Source organism: Phoca vitulina, unplaced genomic scaffold (genome assembly GCF_004348235.1).
Source record: "Phoca vitulina isolate PV1807 unplaced genomic scaffold, GSC_HSeal_1.0 scaffold1, whole genome shotgun sequence".
NCBI classification, from domain to species: domain Eukaryota; kingdom Metazoa; phylum Chordata; class Mammalia; order Carnivora; family Phocidae; genus Phoca; species Phoca vitulina.
In genome coordinates, this window is record NW_022589704.1 from 79,493,034 (window position 1) to 79,516,595 (window position 23,562).

The window sequence follows — 23,562 nt, forward strand, 5'->3', positions numbered from 1 at the left end:
ACAAATCCCCGAGGTTACCAAGCTCAGAGGTCTTCAGCTCCCAGTGTGAGAAACTGCCCTGTGGAATGCTGTCTGTGACCAGGTTCCTACAGAGAAACTACCTTTAGCGTGTCCTTGAAACTAGAGACATACTTGGATCAAAACTTCGAGCTGGAAGAGCAGGTGTAAGGAATATCAGATCTGACAGAAGGTAACTACGAAGACTGCCAAAAAGCAAACACAGCCTACAGACATGGGACTTGTTCTCACCAATGCTGAGTGCTCTTTCTGAGCCCCTGGCTCTCTGACGGTGACCTGGTTTTCATAATAAAGAAAATGCAATATTTAAGGCCTTTCTTAGAGACTATAGTCCAGAGAGATGTTAAATATCATCCCAACTTCCATCATCACTGTGCTAGTTTATTTTTGTCATTTGCGCCTCCACTAGCTTGAGATCCATTGTCTGCCCTGCTCTCACTGTCAACCGGGGGGTGGCCCCTGCAGATCGCATCCCCCAGGTTCCTGGGCAACTGACTTGTGCTGGGTTTGGCTAATGGAGGAAGTTGCAGGAGACCAGAGCAAGGGAGGAAAGGGAGGTTGGGGGCAGGGTTCCTCCTAGCCCCACATGCTTCAAGCCCAGCATCACCCATAGAAGTGGCGTCCCTCTGCAGCCCCAACCCCAGCCAGGACTGCATCCTCCACGGCTGCAGCTCTAAGTGTTCTTGAGACCCTGTTTCCTTCCCTTCTCTCTTCCGTCCAGAGCTGGCCATGAGCCCTCCCGGAACACGCCTTCTCTCTCTTGTCCCCTCAGCTCACGGCTCCCATGGCTTTCTACGGCTGGACTCCCCCCATCTTATCACCCTGCACATACTCTGTGGGTAGAATCCACGGAATTCTCCTCATTTGAACCAATGGTGTGAATTCTGCGTCCTGCTGGGGCCATTTAGGACACAATCCTCAAATCTGGTCAGGCAGATCAGAACTATGCAAACCCCTAGGTACAGATTAGATGCCCAAAAATTAACAATATAAACAACAAAAAAAATCACCATCTATCAGGGAAGCAAACCCATGAAGATAATCACATAAGCAAAAGTGGCCTTGACCCTCTAAGTCCAGTCCTGAAAAATTTAGCTAAAAAAAAAAAAAATAATAATACCTTTTGGAAATAAAAAAGCTATCTTCGTGGAAAAGTTTATTACATCATCACCTATAGCAGGGGAAATTTTGGAAACAATCTGAATGTCCTACAGTAAGAAAATAAATTATAACATTATCAACTTGAAGGACTAGTATGCTACTATGAAATAGTATTAAGAATTTATAGCAACAGGGGCACCTGGGTGGCTCAGTCGTTAAGTGTCTGCGTTCGGCTGGGGTCATGGTCCCAGGGTCCTGGGAGGTTCTGCAGGAAGCCTGCTTCTCCCTCTCCCACTCCCCCTGCTTGTGTTCCCTCTCTCGCTGTGTCTCTGTCAAATAAATAAATAAAATCTTTTTTAAAAAAATGGATATTTGAACAGATTTTGTACATACATTTGAACATCAATATTTTAATTGTGTAAAAATAAATATACATGCACCTCAACACTAAATAAAATTTCACAAAACTAAATCCCATGCTGGAAGACTCAGATTCTAGGTACTGTGTATTTCCTTTCTAAAACTTCCTTAGAAATAAAACAAAGGGCATACTATCCAGAGGCCTCACGGCTACAGCCAGGGATAGGAGAAGTGCATTCTGAGAGATTAAAGCTCCTCCAGACTATTTCCCACCCTCCGATCAATAATCCAGCCTTCAGCTGGACATTTAATGTCCGCCTCTGTTTCTTTCCTCTGCAGTGGAAGGAGTACCAACCCCTTTACAAGACTGTGAAGTTAATGAAACCCAATAAAACCGCAAAAATATATATATTTTTTTGCTTTCGTATGCCTGCTTCCCTGTCTATACTAACTGTATATGCTGCCTCGAGCTGGGGCAATTTAAAACGAAATCCTTTTCTTTGACAAATTTTGTGGTGCAGTGCTTGTGAGCTCTGTTTCAGAGATGGAGCGCTTTCATTAATAAGTGGTAAGATGAACACAGTCATTTGGGGGCCTTCATTGGAGGTTTTAAAATATGTTTCCTGCTCCTCCTTAAAAAGATCCTATCTAGCAGAGTGATAACAGATTGATGGCTATGACCTTCTTCACGTTCTCCTAACTCCTTTTAAAATGAAATCAAGGCTCTTGCTGCTGCTGTCTATGGGCCCGGTGCCAAGGCACGATAATGAGGGCTTCATACCATCCCCCACCCTCAAGCCTGCCATCTCAGTTCATTGGTAATGTGTTAATGCCACCAACAAGCACATCAAAAGAGGGGCAATCCAAGAGAAACACGCTTTCCCCATCCCCAAGGCGTGTAGCCTTTAAACAGCGGTTGTCGGAAAGACGATGTCTTCGTACTGAAGACAAATATGACACCGTACCAACATTACAACAAAATGCTTTTACAGACATAAAGCTCTTTATGCTTTAATTTTAAACTGATGATTTTATATCTTCCTAAATTATACATTTTAGCAGAGTTTCCTAATCTAAAACATTTATTTGTCTAGAATATATACGGACTTGAAATATTGCCATTCCTATTTCATAGCTGAGCGGATGATAATTTTCTTTAATTACACATTAATTCCAGTGTACTACCTGGCTAGGCAGTTATTGTTTTAACGGGGTAAGGATTAATGGGCAGTTGTTCTGCTATACTCTGAAGAAGAAATAGAAGAATTATACATGATTCATTTTCTCACTTCTCTGAGCTGAATAATATTAACAACACTGTCACCTTACATTTATAAAGCACTTTTCATTTTCAGAGTGCCTTCGTATCTGGGATTACGTTTTCCTGGATCTTTTACCCTTGACAGATTTTTCCAGATAACACACAACTCTACAGTTTTTCAAATTTCTGATGCCCAAACATTTTATGTGCCTATGTTTATATCAACAGGATGCAGTAAGAGGTAGTAGAATAACCACAGCCTTTGGAGACCAACAAACCTGGGTTCAAATCTCGGCTCAACCAATACTCCATGACCTTGGGTGAGTTACTGTGATTATCAGTTTTGCCATACTTACAATAAGGATAATATCCACTTCCAGGGCACTTGGGTGGCTCAGTCAGTCAAAAGTCTGACTCTTGATTTCAGCTCAGGTCATGATCTCAGGGTTGTGAGATCAAGCCCCACATCAGGGTCCACGCTCAGTGTGGAGTGTGCTTGTCCCTCTCCCTCTACTCCTACCCACCCCAAAGAAATAAATAAAATCTTAAAAAAAAAAAAAAAGGATAATATCCATTTCCATCAATGGCTATAGTAAGGAATAAATAAGATGTAACTTATTAAAAAGAGTCTGTTCTATATCTGGCTGGCACATAGCAGGTGTTTAATAAGTAAAAGTTATTGCTATTATTAGCAGCTATCTTCCTCTGTCTTAGACATTGTCTTGCCCTTACCTGACTTATTTTCTTCAAAATATTTGGATTCAGAGAGGTATGGAGGAAATAGAAAATCAAGAGTAATAACATTAGTTCCAGAAAGTGTACTAGGGGTCTTACATTGGTATTATCTCAGACACCTTCTGTCCTGAGGGGCCTACTCGAGCAGTCTGCAAATATTCATCCATCTCTTCTACTTTAAGAGAGTATAAAGTTAACAATGCCTTGGATAAACCCCAATACTCATCATTTGGCATTCCTGTATTTTCAGTTTAAAAGCATGTATCAAACCTAAGAAAACATCTCAAATATGGAATACCCTTTGGTTGCCGTGGGAGCTAGGCTCCACAATGGTCCCTGAGGATCTCACCTCCTGGTGGTCATGCCTTTAGTAGTGTTCTCTCCTACCCCCAACCCATACTCTGAAGTCAGACTGGTCTATTATGCCACCAACTAAATGAGGTAGAAGTGATGATGTGTGACTTCTGAGGCTGGGTCCTAGAAGACACTGGAATTTCTGTCTTGGTCTCCTAGATCAATTGCTCTGGGGAAAAACCAATAACAAGGTCATAAGGACACTCAAGCAGTTGCCCACATGAAGAGGGACCAACTTCCCAGTTACGTGAGTCACCTTAGACATAAATCCTTCAGCCCTGGTCAAGCCTTCAAATGACTGCAGCTCAGGCCAACATGTGACTACCTCATGAGAATAAATGATCCAGAAATGCTCAGCCAAACCAATTCTGATTTCTAGACCCACAGAAACCCATGAGAGATAATAAATGATTACCGGTATTTTAAGCAACTAAAATTTGAAGCTGTTACACAGAAATAAATTATTATTACAGTCACAAGTGTAATTTAGCAAGAATATGGATTGGAATGACATGACCCTTCACCATGTAAGCACCAACCCAGAGAACATCTCCAGACCAATGATCTGGTCTATAATATAGAGACCACTTTCATATTTTAAATATCACCACCTCACACATTAACAAATTCCTCAAATCCCATACTAATTCCAAAAACCTTTTTAAAAATGATATATTTGATTATATAGAAATATAAAATGTACATGGAAAAACTATAAAGTAAAAATCTAATGACAAATGAGGAAAATTCTCAGCGATGTATGATAGAGGATTAATACTCCGTATAAATCAATAAAAAATAAATCATTCAATAATAAAACAAAAAGCAGTTATGATTGAGAGATTCAAATAAAAGAGAAGGGCTTCAGAGACTGTGCTCTAGGGCACTCCAGTATTTAATTACCAGGAATAAGAGGATCCAGCAAAGGAGACCAAGGAGTGGCTGCTAGGACAGGAAGAAAACTAGAAGATGCTGGAGTCTAGGAACCCAAGGATCAAAAAGAGTTCAAGAAAGAGAGAGGGACGAAATGTGCCAAACCCTGCTTCTGAGGCAACTGCGAGGAGAGTGTTGGCTACTCAATTTTGCTACATGGAATCACTGGTAATGACTGTATCACCCAATTTCTCTTCCTACTGTCAATAAAGGTTTGTTGAATATCCATTAATTGCCAGATACATTACTTCTTGGAATTACCACCTCTCCTTGTATGTTGTAACTGCCAATACAGCTCATTCTTTCAGGTTACATCCAAAAGGACAGTGGAGATTCTTGGGGGTGGGAGGATGGGAAGAGAGTTGCAACAATCAGATTCAAGTCCATTAGGTATCAGAATATGAAACACCAGCAAATTATTCATAAATATTAGGAGGAATCTGGGAGACTTCTGACTAATCATCACAGTGATAATTTTATAACTTCTTTATACATAGAGCTGTCTGGATCAGCTGGGTTATGCTGCGTAACAAACAATCTCTCAATCTCTGTTCTGACACACTAGGTCTATCTCTTGCTGAATCGAAGCCCACGTAGGTCCAGGCACCTCTCTGAGATAACTATCTTCCATGTGCTGTCTTAGCATTCCAGACAGCTCTAAATGTGGAAACATATTTCCAAAATTATCACAACAGGGAAAGAGAACCCTAAAGGGTCTTACACCAACTAATTAGTCTGGCCCAGAAGTGACTCATGTCCAGCCACCACCACTGGCCAGGAAGAGTCACATGACCCGCCCGATTGCAAGAGGGGCCAGGAAGAGAAATTTTCCGATGAAGATGAACTAGATGCAGGTGAGCATTGTAAGTCTACCACAGTCAGGATTCTACTTTTCAAAGGATCTGACATCTAATCATCCATTTGACCATGAAACTATTCCAATAAGGTAGATAGTGAAGTTATTAGGATCTGTTTACAGATGTGAAAATTGAGCTAACAAAGGTTTAAACAACTTGTCTAATTAGTAGTAAAATCTAATTTAAATCGTTGTAGTAAGGATTGCCTCCCAGCTCCATGAGCTTTCTTTTCACAAGTCCTTGCTGCCATCAATTTGGAAAAAAATCATTAGGATCACCGTTATTTGTGGTCATGGTATATATAAAATATGCCACAGAACAGAATACTACATGATTCTCTAAGTACCTTATACAAAAGGAAAGCCCTTTCAAACAGCTGGGATCAGTCCCTTCAGACATATTCTTGGCAATGACTGGCTGATGTCTAAAATAAAAGTCAAAAGTGCTTAGGATGGAAGACTTGGGTTTTCCTAACAACACTTGAGACTCCTTTCTCTACATCTGTCACTAAAGATTAGCCCTCAGAATAGCATTGTGTGAACCCCCTTTATGTTAAAGATGAACTTTAAGTTTCGACATACCCTAGAGTTCTAATTTGCAGGCTGCTGACAGCCCAGCTTTAACAGAGACCAGCTTTTATGACTCGTGTGTTAAACCTTAAGGTACAATTTCCTTTTCTCAGATATTTGGGGTTTTGATAGAATTTCAGGAGAGCAGGAAAGAGCTATATTGGAGTTTTCCTTTATCACTACTTAATTTAGCAGGACAAAATGCTAACATTTTGCAAAAAGAAATACATATCCAAGCTCTGGATTCCTAGATCAAAATGAAATATCACTTGGCATTGAGATAAAAGCATTACTTATAATAAGACTTCTCCAAAGATTGTGCATTCGGAAAAAAATAGTTGAAAGAGTAATTAGCTATAAGCTTCTATTTTTTCTTTCAATCCTTAAAATTCCATACTGTAATCCTTAATTTAAAAATTGGTATGTGAGTTAAGTACTAAGCAAGAGCTTCAAATGGTATCAAGTCAACCCCTTGAAGCTCTTTTAACTACTCTGTCCACGGCTTTCAGAGGGGAAAAGGAGGCAAAGGAATTTCCATGGTTAAGATAAATGGCACATACCCAAATCTGACAGTAGTCAACCAACTGCTATTCTATTTGTTGGCTTGTTGGTATTAAAAACATTGGAAATTGGGGCGCCTGGGTGGCTCAGTCAGTTGAGCAGCCAACCCTTGATTTTGGCTGGGGTCATGGGGTCATGGTCTCAGGGTCACGAGATGGAGCCCTGCATCAGCACCATGCTCAGCAAGGAGTCTGTTTGAGTTTCTCTCCCTTTGCCCCTTCCCCTGCTCATGCGTGTGCTCTAAAATAAATAAATCTTTAAATTTAAAAAAAGTTAAAACACTGGTAATAGGCAAGAATACCTATGTAGCAAAGCTACCACCGAGAGTAAACAGAACTTGGTCTCCTAAACAAGTAACCATGCGGTTCACTCCAGGAAGCCCCCTCAATGCACTTTTTGTCCTAGTCAGAAAAAGCCTTCCCTGGATATTCTAGCAATGGCTTTCCAACGTGTGTGTTATAATGGAAAGAGCATGAGGAGATTTGGCTTTTATTCTCAAATCAATTACCAGCTATTCCCACATCTATTTAAAAAACCAAACTAGATATTATGGTGAGACTCAAACGGAATAGTACATATGAAAGCACTTTACATTTTCAGTAGAACCTTACTGTTTGCAACATGTTATACTAAATATGGCCTCCTCAGGCTTATATGAAGAACTCGCACTTACACTCCCCATCTAGCCAGGACAGAAAATGTCACTGTCCCAACCCAAATGTTATCCTTCTCTACTTCATTACAGTATTTCAGTTTAGAAGCTGACCTGGATATCCTTTCAATCTTATTGGCACACCATCCTACTCCCCATGTTAATACACAAATCTTCGAGCAAAACCATCCAAGGGCAGTATTGAATCCTGTGAAAACTTCTGCAGGTTCCACATCCCTTAGGTAGGGGGACCTTATAATTTGTCATCCACACTGGGACACTCCTGGAAGTGAGAGGAGACTTTATAAGTAATGACACCAGGGCAAGAGTTAAACCGGAACTGTCCTTGTGAGCCACCCTCTTCACAAGCCACACAGAAGACCTCAACCCACGTAGCAGATGCAGGCCTTGAAGGCTATCTATAAAGGAAATCACATTTTCATTAACCTATTTTTTGATGCATTGGATTTTCTCCAACTAATTTTTCAGATGGTAGGTACCTTCTGAGCTTTCAGTCCTTCTCACCCCCCATATACCTTCTGCTCTTGTTCAAAACAGTCAGGGGCCCCGGGCAAGAAAAAAAAAAAAAAAATCACCTCATGTTTCTACTTAAACTATTTGTTGACCTGCTAGTTTTTAAAAGCACAGAAACTATACTGAATAGGAGATAACCTAGAACCAAACACTACTAACTGCTGTTCCAGTCTGTTTTCAGTGTTTCTAACTTTTAAGTATACTAGTAATTCATGAATATTTTGTCCCTTTTAGAACATGAGACAATATGGAAAATTCAAGCAATAATAATGGCCCAGGAACCTACTTATTTCCAGGCACTTAACATACATCATTCCAGATAGGCTTCACACTAACCCTTGATGATAGTATTTTTATTTATTACTTACAAATAAGGAAGTCGAGGCTAAGAGACATGAAGTGATTTGTATGGAAGCTCCTAGTACTTTGATTCCAAAGTTCATCCCATTTATACCTTATTTTAAATATTTTATATATTTTCCTCCTTTTCTCTGCAGTTCTTTCTGATTGTTTAACCTAATGATACTATGTATACCATAGTCTATCTTTATATGTACATTCATGTCTTGATGTAAACATTGTGAGGATTGCGTCTCATTAAAAGCACCACAAACATGATGAAGAAAAAACAATACACAATGTTTCCTCCATCTCCTCTATACCCTAGTCCACTCAGTCTCTCTCAGAGGTAACCACAGGGTGCCCTTTCTTTTGCCTCCTTTAAGACGTCTAAGCACATTGGGCATAGGCATCTGCTTACACTCTATTCCTGTGTTCCCCTTCACAACATGATTCCAAAGACCATCCATGCTCACTACTGCCAGTTCCTCTCCCCAGGCTCTCTTGAACTCACCCAAATCAGACTTTCATTCCTACCACTTCCACAAGACTGCACTTGTCAAGGTCACCGATGTCCTCCACATTGCCAAACCTCAAAGTCAATTCTAAGACCTCATTTTCTTCAACTCTGAATAGCAATTGACATAGTATATTGCATCCTCTATTCTTGAAACATTTTCTTCTCTTAGCTCCCAGGATGTCCCTCTCCCAGGTATCACCCTGTCTCTTTGCCCATTCCTTCTTGGTCTCCTTTGATGGCTCTTCCTCATCTTCCTGACCTCTAAATGGAGGATAATCCAATCCTCAGCCTTCTTTCATTCTCCATCTATACTTACTCCCTGGGTGATCTCATTTAGGCCCACGCTTCACATGCCTTCTACATGTTAATAGCTCTCCAGCCCAGACTTCTCCTTTGAACTCCAGACTTGTAATGTTTAATGGACATTGTATAGGTAATCTCAAACTCAACATGTCAAACCTGAATTCTTGATTCTCCTCCGCCAGTCTTTTCCATCCTACTAATGGCAACTATTTTTCTTGTTGTATATCAGGAGTGCAAGGAGGGAGCAAAAACTAAACAAAAGCACTGAGGAGTCATTCTTAATTTCATTCTTTCTCTTATCCTACATCTAACCCATCAACAAATCCTGCAGGCTCTAACTTCTAACCATATCCTGAATCTGATTATTTCCCCATTGCCTTCACCACTACCAACTACTTTGGACCGAATGATTATACAGCTTTTAACCTGGTCTCCTTGTTACTGCCCTTCACCTGCAGTCAATTCCCCATATGGCTACATAGCATACCTTTAAAAGGGTAAGGCAGGTCATGCCATTACCTTTCTCAAAACCCCTAAATTATTTCTATCACCCTCAGAGCAAAACCCAAAGTTCTTACCACAGGCAGCAAAGCCTTACATGATCTCACACTGTCCTCGTGCTCTCTGCCCTCATCCCCACTGTTCCTTCCCTTACTTTCTACCAGCACCCCAATGATACTAACCTCTTTGATCTTCCTCAAACAAGCCAAACCCATTCTCCTGGCTTACTATTCCATCTCAGCACTTATTCAAATATCTAGAATGTCCTTCCCCCGGGCCCCGGGTATGTTCCTTTCCTTCATATTCTAGTCTCTGCTCAAATGTCATCTTTTCAAGGAGTTATTCCCACTCATGTTACTGTACCCTATCCCACTCTCCATCATGTTCTCTCTCCTTATGCGGCTTCATTTTCTTCAAAGCACATATTACTACCTGACATATTATATAACTATTGCCTTATAAGTCTCCAGCCATAGAATGTAGACTCCTTGAGAGCAAGGATTTTGTTTCATTTGCTATTCTATTCCTGATGCCTATCACATTATATGTATTCATAAAACAATCACTAAATGAGGGAAACACATACGTATATTTTACATTAAAATGGAATATAATACATAATGTTCTAAAGTTGCCATTTCCACTAGTCAGATTACAAAACCTAATAATTCATGGGCATAGAATTCATAGTCCTCAGAAGGGTCCTCACTCAATAGTGGGGAATACTTAACTCTAGACTATGGTCCCACCTAGCAAATATAAAAATTACCAAAAATGGTCAAACTTTCCATAAAACCTAACTGCATCCTAGAATGAAGCTCAAGAATGTTTATAGGAGGGGTGCCTGGGTGGCTCAGTCGTTAAGCATCTGCCTTCGGCTCAGGTCATGATCCCAGGGTCCTGAGATCAAACCCCACATCGGGCTCCCTGCTCAGCGGGGAGCCTGCTTCTCCCTCTGCCTCCCCGCCCCCCAGCTTGTGTGCTCTCTGTCTCATAAATCAAATCTTTTAAAAAAAAATGTTTACAGGAATACAAAAATATTCAGCACCCAAGAAGGTAAAATTCACAATGTCTGACAAATAAAGATTACCAGCCATAAGAAGCAGGAGAACATAACATCATTCAAAACTACCCAGAACAGACACAGATGTTAGAATAGACAAGGACATTAAAACCATTTTAACTGTAGTCCACCTCTACTTAAGTTTTGTAAGAGAAAAAAAAAATTTTTTTAATCCCAAATCAAACTTCTACAAAAGAAATTGCAACCTCTGAGATGAAAAACACATTGAATGCAATTGGAGTGACATGAGAGTGTACATTTCAGAGCAATATATTTTACATATTTATATTTCTAGGAATAAAAATAGCCATTTCATAAAGTTGTTATCAAGAGGACAGAATAATCCTAAACATTTATGAATCTATTAACAGAGCTTTGAAATATGAGAGAGAGAGAGAGAGAAACAACTCCTTGAACGGCAGGAATTAGACAAATCCGTAATTATAACTGGAGATTTCAATACCCCTCTCTCAATAATTGATCCAACAAATAGAAAGAAAATCATTAAGAATATACTATCAATTTGACCTAGTTGGCAATTATAGAATACTCTACCCATCAAAATTGGAATACACTCTCTTCATATGCACATGGAACATTTAACAAGACAGAACATATTCTGGGCTGTAAATCAAATCTAAACAGATTTAAAAAAATATTTCAAGTCCTAGTTCTCTGACTATATAGAATTAAAATAGAAATCAGCAATAAAGATCTCTGGAAAATCCCCAAATATTTGTAAACTAAAATATAAACCTCAACCATGGGGTCAAAGAAAAGGTTAAAAATAAAATTAGGAAGTATTCTGAATTAAATGAACATGAAAACAGTATGTGGGACTCTTAGAAAAAAAATTTATAGCACTAAATGCCTAAATGCTAAATGCTTCAAGAAAGCCTCAAATCAATGACCTCTGCTTCTACTTTAAACTAGAAATGAGATAACCCCCAAAATAAGCATAAGGAAAAAAGCAGAAATTAAAGAAATAGAAAACCAAAGAAGAAAATAACACTAAAAGTTTATTCTTTGAGATCAATAATTTTTTAACCCTGTACCTAGATTAGGAAAACAAAAGAAAAAACATGAAGTATAAATATCAAGAAGGAAAGAGTTGATGTTATAAACATTCTATAGACATTAGACGAATGAGAGATTATGAACTTTATGGCCATAATTTCAGAATCACAGATTAAAAGAAAAAAAATCCTTGAAAGACACAACTACCAAAGCTTACTCAAGAAGAACTGATAACCTTAATAGCTCTGTATCTATTCAAGAACTTGGATTTGTAGTTTAAAAACATTCCCACAAACAAAATACCCAGATGCATTCACTGGTGAATCTACCAAACATTAATGAAGAAATACAAATTCCACACAAGCTTTTCCAGAAAAATTAAGGAGAGAATACTTTTCAACTCACTCTGTGAAACATCATTCTGATACCAAAAGCAGAAAAGGACATTACAAGAAAACTGCAAACCAGTATCCCTCATGAATAGATGCAAAAGAACTTAATATATAAGATAATATATCAAGACCACATAGGTTTTATTGCAGGAATGCAAGGTTGGTATAAAAGTCACCAGAAAAATAAAAATCAATTTATTGTATTAAGAAACTTTAAAAGAAAAACCATATGATTATCTCAAGAGACAGAAAAATCACTTGACAAAAATCCAACATCTATTCCTGATAAGAGAGGAAAAAAAAAAAAACTCTCAGCAAACTAGTAACAGAAGAACTTCCTGAATCTGACAGCATCCATGAGACACGTATAGTTAATATTGCACTCAGCAGTGAAAGACTGCATGCTTTCCTCTGTGATCAAGTACAAGGCTGTTCCCTCTCATCGCTTCTATTCCACACTGTACAGAAGCATCTTGCCAGGAAACTAAGTCAATCTAAGAAATAGAAGGCATCCAGACAGAAGTCAAACCAACGTAATAGAGGATATCATGACCATGTATGTAGAAAACCTAACAGAAGGCTCAATAAAGCTACTAGCACTAATAAATGATTATAGTAAGGTTGCAGGATACAAGATCAACATAAAAAAAATTGTATTTTTACATACCAGCAAACAGTGATTTAAAAATTTTTTAATCATTTACAATATCATTAAAAATAAAAACCACTGAAGGATAAATCTGGCAAAAATGTGAAGGAACTCATTACTGAAAACAAAACATTACTGAAACAGAGAAAAGAAAACCTGAATAGAGGATTACAGCCTTATTCATAGATTGGAAGGCAGATATTGTTAAGATGGCAATTCTCCCCTAATCAGTCTATAGATTTAACACTACCCAATCAAAATCACAAGAGGCTTTTTATAGGAAATGACAGGCTGATTCTAAAATTCCTATGAAAATGCAAAAGAACCAGAGTAACAGAAACAACTATTTAAGATTACACAGTTAGGAGTAATCAAGTAAGGACAGGCACACAGATCAGTGAAATAGAATAGAGCTCAGGAATAGACATATATTAATATAAGAACAACTGATTTTTGACAAACATGTAATGGCCATTTAATGGAGAAAAAAATACTTTTTAGCAAATTGTGCTGGGATAATTGGATGTCTATTTGCAAAAAGTTTAACTTTGATCCATACCTTGCGCCAATTGAGTAAAATCAAATCCACACAGATCACAGATCCAAATGTAAAATTTGAAGTTTTTAAACTGCTAGAAGAAGAAATAGGAGAAAATATTTGTGGCTTTAGGTTAGGTAAAGATTTCTTAGATGTGACACCCAAAGCAAGGTCTGTAAAAAAAAAAAAAAAAAATCGATAAATTTTATTTCATCAAAATTTAAAACTTCAGTTCTTTAAAGAACTGATAGAGTAACTGTTAGAATAAAAAGACAAGCCACAGCCTAGGAGAAAATATTTGCAAAGCGTATACCTGATAAAAGACTTGCATTCAGACTATATAAGGATACTCAAATGAATAATGAGAAAACAGCCCAATTTTATAAATGGACACATCAAAGAAGATATACAAGTGGTAAATAGCATGTAAAGGATGTTCAGCATCATTACTCAGGAAATATTAAAACCACCAAAGAAATAAAACGGCTTACATGTCACCAAGTGTTGGCAAGGATTCAGAAGAACTAGAATTCACACCAGAAATGGAACTCTCATTTTGGTGGTGACATAAAGTGGTATAACTCTTCCAAAAACAGTGTAGTAGTTTATTAAACCTACAACTACCATATGATCCAGTCCTAAGAGAAAAGAAAATATACATCCATATAAAGACTGATACAGAAATGTTCATAGTAGCTTTACTTGTAATAACCCAACGCTACAGATAACTCCAGTGTCCATCAACAGGTGAATGGATAAACAGACTGTGGAGTGACCACACGGTGGAATGTCATTCACCAGTAAAACAAATGAACTAATGATGCGTACAACATATATGACTCTCAAAATAATTATGCTGAAAGAAGCCAGACAAAAAGGAGTATAAACTGTACTCTCAATATAAAACTCTAGAAAATGCAAACCAATCTGTAGTGACAGAAGGCATTTCCCCACCAGGGGAAGCGGTACACAGAGAGGGGCAGGAGGTTAGGATTACCAAAATACACAAGAAACATTTAGGTGTGACGAATGTGTTCATTATCTTGATTATGGTGATTGTCCCATAGATATATCAAAACTTAGCAAACTACACTTCAAATACGTGCAGTTTATTGTAGGTCAATTTTATCTTAAAAAAAAAAAAAAAAAAAAGGATGATGGCCTATCTGAGGTTGCCCTTTTGCCAACCTAAGTTTTGGCCTCATTGCAAAAAATTTCTTGAATAGCATTTAGGAACAGACTGACATTGTTAAGCTTAATGCTCTGTGAAATAGTCTCAGCTAATTGTTTCAAAGGCCTGTGGCAGCAGTTTTCTGAGCTTCTATCAGATGACACTTTTTTTCTTTATGTAAACAGAAGCTAATGTTGCCACTGGATACCAAACAATGCTTTTACTGCAGTTATATCAACCATATTCACACCGCCAGCTGCGTATATTCTTTCACCTGAAGAGGGCTGAAAACAATGCCCTTAGTTCTGTGTGTCACGCCTGGAACTTTACGTGGCCACTTCTGCAGGAAATCCTACAAGGGAGATGGCAGATTTGAATCACTGGTGGATTGGCTGGGGGTGGGGGGTGCATGCACACGCTCGTGTGTGAGAAAGACAAAATGAAGGAGACACAGAGGGACGTATGAAGGAAGACCTTGAGTCAAGTATCAATAGCAGTGCTCCTCTTCTGGAACTTTCTGGTTTTAATCCAGCCATTTCTTCCCTACAGAAAAAAAATGTGGGGTCAATTGCTTGACATCTAAATAACTGCGGTCTCTCCTCCATCTTCTAGTCCCACCCTCAGGAATTCATGGAGCCCACAGTCTCTCAGGTTTTGTTTCTGGAACAAGTACACACAAACACAGAAACACCCCTGCACATTTGAAGCCCAAATCCCTCCAACACAGTGCAAATGTTTCATTCTCTTCTTAGCAGAAGTTGTCAGAAACCTGTATTACTGTCAGGACCTCTCTCTTCCGCACTCAAATAAATCCCTTCTTACATTTGGTCTTTTTACACTAAACCGGTGCTTCCTAAATTCAGTCCATGCTGGTGACAAGTTGGCTTTGGCTAAAACAAGAAATCAACTTATTGGCAAAGATAGGTCATTCTAAACACAAATGCACCGACTATTAAAGCGGCGAGTAAGTGCCTACAAGAATTTCCTGCAGAAGCCTTTGGCTCTAAGTTCAGCTCCATTTTGGGGCTGGTGTGGCTAAGTAAAGCATTTCTAGCACTCGCTGATAGCCTTTTTAGCAAACTGACACTTTCTTCTTGACTAATGAGTAGGGCTGAAAGAGTTAAAGGAAGCAGCCTCTTACATGGGTTGTCATGTGCACCCTGAAATCATCTTGTGCCCCGGGGGTTCCTGCCCTCAGGGAGAGCCCATCTCCTAAGCTCCTGAGGCCATGATGGATTCAGAGTTACCATAAAAGTCTGAGGTACTCTCAGGACCCAGGAGCAGGCATTAGGGCCCATTAGCCCAAATGGCACCGTTCTACAAATCAGGAAAAGGTGCCTGCCACGGGCAGAGGACCCCTGTGTGTGCACACAGCTCCGTGAGAGGACAGGGTCGATGCGAGCCTTTGGAAAAGGCCTCCGTCTCTCCAGGCCAACGCTGCCTTCTGCCAGACAGAGCAAGGGTTGGATTTTGGCCCCACTTAACCCTTTGGCTTAGTGCCTTTGTGCAATGAACAACAGGCACGGCTATCCTTGATGGTTTGCCAAGTATTCCCTAAGCCTCGGCATTTCCACGAGTTGCTACTAAATTTGTAAATCAGTGGCTGAATTTCTAGGGCTACTTGTGGTGTCTCTCCACCCAAATTGCTTTTAATTTCCAGCCTCTGGACTGTGCCATGGCTTCTATGGGGATGCAGAAGGGGAATATATTAGAGAAAAAGGAAGCACTACAGTTCCCTTGATGGTTCCAGATTTCCTCTGGTTTTGGCTCATCACTGCTAGCCCTGTCCCTGTCACCTGCCACACTCAAGGCTGGCTCTGGCAGAAAAGCACCCTTCATGAAGATGGCTAGGTTCCTTTCAGCTGTGCCGATACTGAAAGCGCAGTAATCAGCCAAGTTTGGAGGTACGCACTTTTGCCTATGGCACGCGCTAATGAACATCAAGTCAAGATAAATTATTGAAAGCAGCAGAACCGACAACAAGAGCGTCTATTGTTTGATGTAAATGTTTGCTGTCTGAAGACACAACTCTGCGCTGCAAGATTAGGACATGGGCAAGGGTTGACTCAAGCCACAAGAGTGTGGATTAAAAATGCCACAAAGAGGTGGGCAGCAGGAGGGCTCTGGGTTAGTGTTAGCTCGGACAGGAAGCAGATTTTTACTTGCTTTGCTTTTTACACTCCAAATTCTGGGTAACTCACAGCCCGGCCCGCATGGTAGTTTTGAAAGGAGGATTCTAAATTGTTACTAAGTTCAATGATGGATTCATTTAGCCTTTTACAATAGCTTACACAAACCCACCATTTTAAAAGTCCATATAATAAGACAGATTAGGTTCATAAAGCCCTGTGGGAAAGGGTAGTGAGGAGGAACTGAACTTACCCAAGAAGAGGATATATTGGCTGGTTAGCTCTAGTTGAAGCTAAGCCTCTACAGGGTCCTCTAGCCCCATCCAAGGGCCCACCGCCCATTGGTGACAGGGCAAGGGGACCTGGGGTAAAAAGCAAGGGTTCCTTACGCCCAATCCCTTTCAGACCACCCTTCTGTCTCATGACCTGGCCCTTTTTCTGCTAAGGCCAAAGGACTCCAACCTGAGCCCCACTTTTTAAAAAACCCACAGAGCTGTTTTTGAAGGCAAATTTCTAGAGAAATCAGCAGAGAAAATAATCCTTCTAAACTGGAAGTGGCCATTGGCACCAGCTCATGTGTCAATGACAACTAATTAGCAGGACTATGTGGACTGAGTTGAGAAGCATTCTGAGGACACATCTGGGCCCAAAGAAGAGGTGCTACAACTCTTTAATATTATAGGATCCAGTGTAGACTACCACATAATTTGTCACACCCCATCCCTTCCCAGTAGCACCCAGCAAATATAATCAACCTTTTCCTAACAGGAAATAAGTTGATGTAAATAGTCTTCTCTACAACAAAAATGTGAAATTCCTCATACTAAACATAATGAGGACAAACCTTTCATTCAGAACAACAACACTGAAACAACGGAGGGCCCATGCCTATTGAGAACAGCTCTGTGTGGCCTGCATGTATCTAGGAAGTAATTTCTGATCAAAGACCCTGGCCATTTAGTTAGGGACTATCACACTGCTGGGCCAACAAGCTTACAAGTACTCTAACTTCGGCTGGGTAATCAGGTGTGACCTCACCCTGAGTGCTAGCTCTCTTTCCCATCTTTTGGAAAATACAGTTTAAAAGTCCCTGGGTTTAAACACTCTATTCCTCAAGTTCAGCCACCACAAAAAAGAGGCATTCAATCCTAGACTGGGCATTGCTCCTGATGCCACACACACAGCTTTGGAGATCTCTGGGAAGCCTTAGATGAGCATGGTTGCATCCTGGTCACTAGGACTCACTTCATTATTCAGAGGTATGGTATTCAACCATCTTAGAGTTCTATTGGGTTCCAGACTTGGGGTGGGGAGGGACAGGGATCTTGGAACATGCATTACATCTTACTGACACTGGTATGATCCTCCCACGAGTCTCCGGGCAGTTCAGAGACCCACTCTGATCTCTAAAGAAAAAGATGTTTAAAAAAGGGCTTCTGTACTGTCTGAAGGGCTTTGTTTGCCTTCCCTGATCCAGTGGATAACAATAACAAAGCTTTTTTATGGATTTCACTAAAGTATAGACAGTCCACCTCCAGGAGCTCCGCTTACAACCAGTTGTATACAGACAATATTAATGGTCACTGGACATCAGGAAACATTTACTTAAGCAACTGTTCTGACAGCTGGTCAGGAATTCAGGAGGCATTCTTCTCCACTGATCATTGCTGTGACATTCACTATGTAGGAAAGCCATGAGAGCCTTGTGGAAGTACAGGGCGCGGCAAAGCATCCAAGTTCCGTCAGCTCACATTGGTCTTAAACTACCCACTGCTGAAGCAGTGTGACTTGACAAAATCTGTTTATCTTTATCTATACATATATATCTACATCTATCTCTACATCTGTGTCTATAGAATAGATATGTCAAAGTTCCAATGTACTCAAAAAGCCAACAAGCTTAACTTAGAGAATCCATGCAAAAAGAAATCAAACCCATGTTTAGGGTTGGGCATGTGCTACACAACTCACACAGGGAAAATAGGTTTTGACAACACGGAAAATAGGTTTTGACAAATCCGTTTGGGAACGTAAAAAGTTAGGGTAACCTCAGAAGATTTAAGTCTCCAGAATTCATGATGAAATTCAGAATGTATCAACATTGATAGCTAATCCCAGAGGAAAGAATTCAGAAAGAGCACTGGGCCAGGCCTCTTAACTCCTAGAATTTTCACCACTCTATGTTCACTCCCTTAAAAAAAGCAAACAAAAGGCAAAGTTACAACAAGTAAGCAATTACTCACCATTTTTATTTGCAAGTTCTTTAAAGATACTGCCTCAAAGTAAAAAAAAAAAAAAAAAAAAACAGTATTTGACTCAACGGTTTTTAAGAATTATATTCCTTTCTCTCTCCTCATTAAATAACTCTTGTGTCTGTGCACTGAAAATCATGTAGGGTATGTGATGGAATGACCAAATAGCCCAAGAAAAGTGCTGATGCTTAGATATAAGCACACTTTCTCACTGATGAATCAACAGCCACGGACTTTTCCTCAAGTCAGGAAAGCAACCTAATTTAAGAGGCTTGTTTTATTGCCTGCTGTAACTTGTATAAATCTCTGATAAGATCTAGTCCAAAAATTCTGCCTTCTTCCTTTTACAGTTATTCCGTTACATCTATGCTACCTTCTGAAAGAAGGTACAAGGATTCTAGAACCGATCAACACATCACAGACCTGGGAACCACAGGCTCAACTGCGGCCCAGACCACACTATTAGGGTCTGGCACTCCCCAAAGGAGGTGATGCAACCTGGCTGGCCAGCTTAGCAAATCAACACAGGATGTGCCGTCAAAATTCCATCCGGAAGGATCAACAGCCATCGCCTTTTACTGAGAAAGGAAAAGCCATCGAGTTACTTTTTCTCGCTTACTGGGAGTCTCATGTAAACAACAAATAATGTTGCACTCCTTGTTTATTTGAACTTCAAGTGTAACTGGGTGTCCTGTATTTTATCTGGCACCCCTTCCCCCCACCCTTGTCAGTTTCTATGTCTGGCGTGCAGAAAAGGACATTCTCAACACCCTGCTGATACTGCAACTTCTGCAAATGTAAAGTTGAAGAATAGTGCCTAGATCTATACCATGTCCTCGAAGGCTTCATACCTGAAGGAGTCGCGAAGGGGCTTTGTCCTGTTCTTCTGGTGGGTGAGGTTCTCTTTTGCGGGGAGGGGGTGGGGGAGCAGGAAGACAGAGGTGCAGGGAGCCACCAGGGCAGCATGCTTACAAGTCTTTCATGCTCTACTTCTGCAGTCATGCACAGCTCCCATGGCACTTCATAGATGGTGATAATAACAATTATATGTTGCTGTTTTTGAGCACCTGTTTACTAATTGCCAGAAACTGAAATTGGCAAGCTTGTTTGGTTGGCTTCCACTGAGGATGGAGATGTAGCTCCATTTTTGAGATCTGGCTCAAAAATACACCTATGAAAACTGGAGTTTTAAAGGTTCTATTCAAACTTAAAATTCTTTCCTTTGGGTAAGAAAGCAGATGATCTTTTAATCTTTGGTCCTAAAACATTCTGCTCATTCCCTTCTCTTGATGGAACTTTTACCTACCTCCACTAACGAGTAATTCAGCAGCAACTCAGTCTTTTCCCACCTGCAGAAAGTTTAGAAGAAAAAAAAAAAATCAACCATCCAGAGATGGCTGAGAGGTTTAATTATTGCCTGGAAAGCAACACCTTTTCACAGCATCTTTAAGACTAATTTTCATAATTACTTACTGATTGAAACTGGGACTTGCAACAGAGTAAACTCATTTCCATATTAATATTCAGTAATGATTAACATAGCTCAGGACCCAAGTTCAAGAGATGAAAGCATGGACTAAGTGGAAATAAGGAAATTTAACCCATAGGGGTAAATCGGCTACTTGTCTCTCAAATGGTTTTCCATTCATTAACTGGCTTCCAATAAACTTTGCTCCGTGATGACTCACCAAGAGGGAGTTCAAGCAGTAACACAAGACCTCCACAAACTTGTTGACTCCCTACTTTCCATTTTTCTCTCTCCATCTCTCCCCTGCTTGTACTTGTTTCTGCATATTCTCTTCCTCCCTCCCTCCCTCCGTGCATCATCTCCTCTCCCCACCCCCATTCATCTGTCTGTCCCTCTGGTGTCCTTTATTGATCTAGCCATCACTTTCTCACCCTCTCACTTCACACTGGCCCTCCCTCCCTTCTAGTTCCTTGACATCTCTTGCTTGGTCTTGTGCTCTCTTGCAGGGCCCCATTCATGTTTTTGCTCTCAGTCTGAATCCAAGGTCTTGAACATCAAACAGAGAGCAATAATTACCCCAATTAGCTAAGGGTAAATAAGTTTTATTGTTCAAACCAAGTTATACAAATCACTGCGGTGCTTCACCAAACTCCCATTTGGGGGGGGGGGGCGGGGCGGAAGAAAGCCCAGCTAGACAGACAGACAGACAGACAGACACACACACACACACACACACTAATTTATACTGCAATAAAATGTCTTTAACTGTTTATCTGGGAGCATGCTATCACACAGGACTGCACACCATCCTTTTAAGAAGAGAAATGTCCTTTCAACTTGTGTCTTTGTCTTAGTCCATCAGCTATGGTATCCATGCTGTCCTCTTCTAAAACAAGATTTCTTGAACATTAAAAGTCACACAAGCCAGAACAAGGACATAGCCATTACTGACTCTTTATTGTTTTGGTAGCTGTTTTTGGAGTTGCTACTTGATACATGCACATGCCTCCTTAAATGTCCTTTGACAAGTGGCTAAGCAATGCCAAGCAAAGGAGCAACAACATGGTGGTGATTTGAAGACCCCCTCATTACAAAGACCAAGTTAGGCCTACGTACTGACAAGGATCAGATGTGAAAATACAGGGATTGCAAATGGTGCTTATGTTCTTATTGTCTATAAATGTCGCTTCATTTAAACTAAGTTTAAAGTAAAACCTAATTTTATTCATTCTTCTTTACAAAGAAGAATCCATCTGAGAGTTAATGAATGCTTTCAAGAATTCCGGTCTTACAGGAAATGCATAATTACTCTCCTGCTCTGATAGCTACCATATCCAGAATTTAATGCCCAAGTGGTTAACCCCAGAGCAACAGTCTCCTCTAACTATTCATTTCCATCTGCCTAGGGTTCAGGAGGTATTTTTCAGACAATCCTTTGGATATTTGGTTCAACAAATCTAATTATGATCTTTACATGTTAAGTATGTCCTCAAGATTATATCATGTCCCTGGCATTCTAGAAGTGAAGTTACAAAGCTTTTTTCCATTTTTTCATATGGGAACTAGAGTCCAATCATTCTTATGTCCAAAGGTCATTCACTTTTAGTGAAATTGCATTCTGGTATTAAAATCCTCACAATGAACATTTAAAAAGGAAGAAAAAAAGTTTATTCTATGTACTATTTATTTATGTGTATTCATTCACACACAGGGACCAAAGGTAATTAAATCAGGACCAAAAATTAAGTAGATAATTATTTTCTTATTTGCTGGGAGAATTCTCATTCATTATACATGTTTATTTTACCCATTTATTGCTTCAACACTTTATATCAATTCCATGGTACCAAAGCCATATTCCATTAGAATTGATCAGGTACCAAAAAAACAAAAAGTCAAGAAAATTCTTATTCCATTATAATTAGAAGGCCAAAGTTGATGCAAAGGAGTCTGAGTAATTGATAAGAATCACAGATGAGGGGGCACCTGGGTGGCTCAGTAGGTTAAACGTCTGCCTTTGGCTCAGGTCACAATCCCAGGATCCTGGGATCCAGCCTCGTGGGCACCCTGCTTAGTGGGGGAGTCTGCTTCTTCCTTTCCCTCTTAGCCTCCCACCCTCCTCTTGATCTCATGCACTCGCTGTCTCAAATAAAATCTTAAAAAAAAAAAAAAATCACAGATGAAGCAGAAAATGCATCACTAAACCAGTAGAGCTGTAAGTGGGAAAAAATAAAGTGACTATCATAAATCAGGAAAAAAATTATTCACCCATAAGACCTGAAGAAGTTAAGTGCAGATTCCTAATACATGCAAGGAAGCAGTCTTGAGGAAAGAGAAAATCACAAATTCTAAGAGCCATAGGTAACAAAATGCAATGTGAGAATATACATGTGGAAAGAGAATAAAAATATCCAGTTTGTGTCTAGGTAATGAACAAGTGAGATATGTGCAACTCAAAATGTCAAATCCAAGGGAAAATACCTAACCTTGATCTTCAAAGAGATGGCCTATGAGCACTTAGAGAAAGAGTAGAGATCATCAGAAACCACCAGGGACTGTCCCAGAATAATAAGCAGTATATTACCTTTATTTCCTTCTTGAACACTGGTCCCAGTCTTATTTACAGAAATGTTGATAGGGTATCTTGACAGTCTCTCAGGAGATCCCATTAGACCAGGGTGTATTTTTGACCCAGGCCTCAGCACCAACACACCTTACTTCCTATTTGCTATAGTCATCAGGCCTCCTACCTGTTTAGGGTTGGTTGCATTGGACTGATACAACTACATCATATATCTGCTGGAGTCTTTGAGGTCAGCTTCTACGACCTCCCTTGCATCCTTGACTTCTTCAATCTCTGCCAAAATGTGAATTCTCTGCATTCCAGAACTGTTCTCCATCCCTGCTTTCTTTGGCAGCTATCTTCCTCAAAGCTTTCCACTGTACCTTCTGGCAGCCCTGTTCCCATGTAAAATAGCCCTTCAGCATCCATAAGCTCATTTCAGAACACGGTTTCCACCTTCTGACTTAAATTGAAATCTGGCTCTCTCTCAGAGCTGTTGCTTCTTCCCCTGCTGATACTAGCTATCCTCTCCCCCCGGTCCTGAGCTATGTGAAGGATTCATTTGACTATAAGGGACAGAACCCCAGAACCCCATGATGGCAATGGCTTTTGGAGATGAGATACTGCATCTCTCTCACATGAAAAGTTACTAGGGGTGGGCTTCACAAGGTCAGGAAGAGCCAAGGTCATTTCTTAACTTACTGCTCTACCACCCTCAGCAG

The 23,562-nt window shown here is 40.0% G+C and overlaps 1 protein-coding gene across 6 annotated transcripts in view; it reads right to left on the minus strand.

Moving 5' to 3' along the window:
- The window catches only part of LYPD6B (LY6/PLAUR domain containing 6B), a 166,713-nt gene that overhangs the window by 94,808 nt on the left and 48,343 nt on the right, over positions 1-23,562 (minus strand). The window contains exons 1-2 of one of the 6 annotated variants that reach the window (XM_032410737.1): positions 20,116-20,248; positions 14,903-14,971 (exon numbers count right to left, since the gene is read on the minus strand). The exons of 3 other annotated variants lie outside the window; for them this stretch is intronic. The gene's annotated coding sequence lies outside the window, so the exon portion shown is untranslated. Of the gene's footprint in view, positions 1-14,902; positions 14,972-19,660; positions 19,699-20,115; positions 20,249-23,562 lie in introns of those variants that run through there. 2 more of the 6 variants (XM_032410726.1, XM_032410716.1) reach the window with 2 other exon arrangements.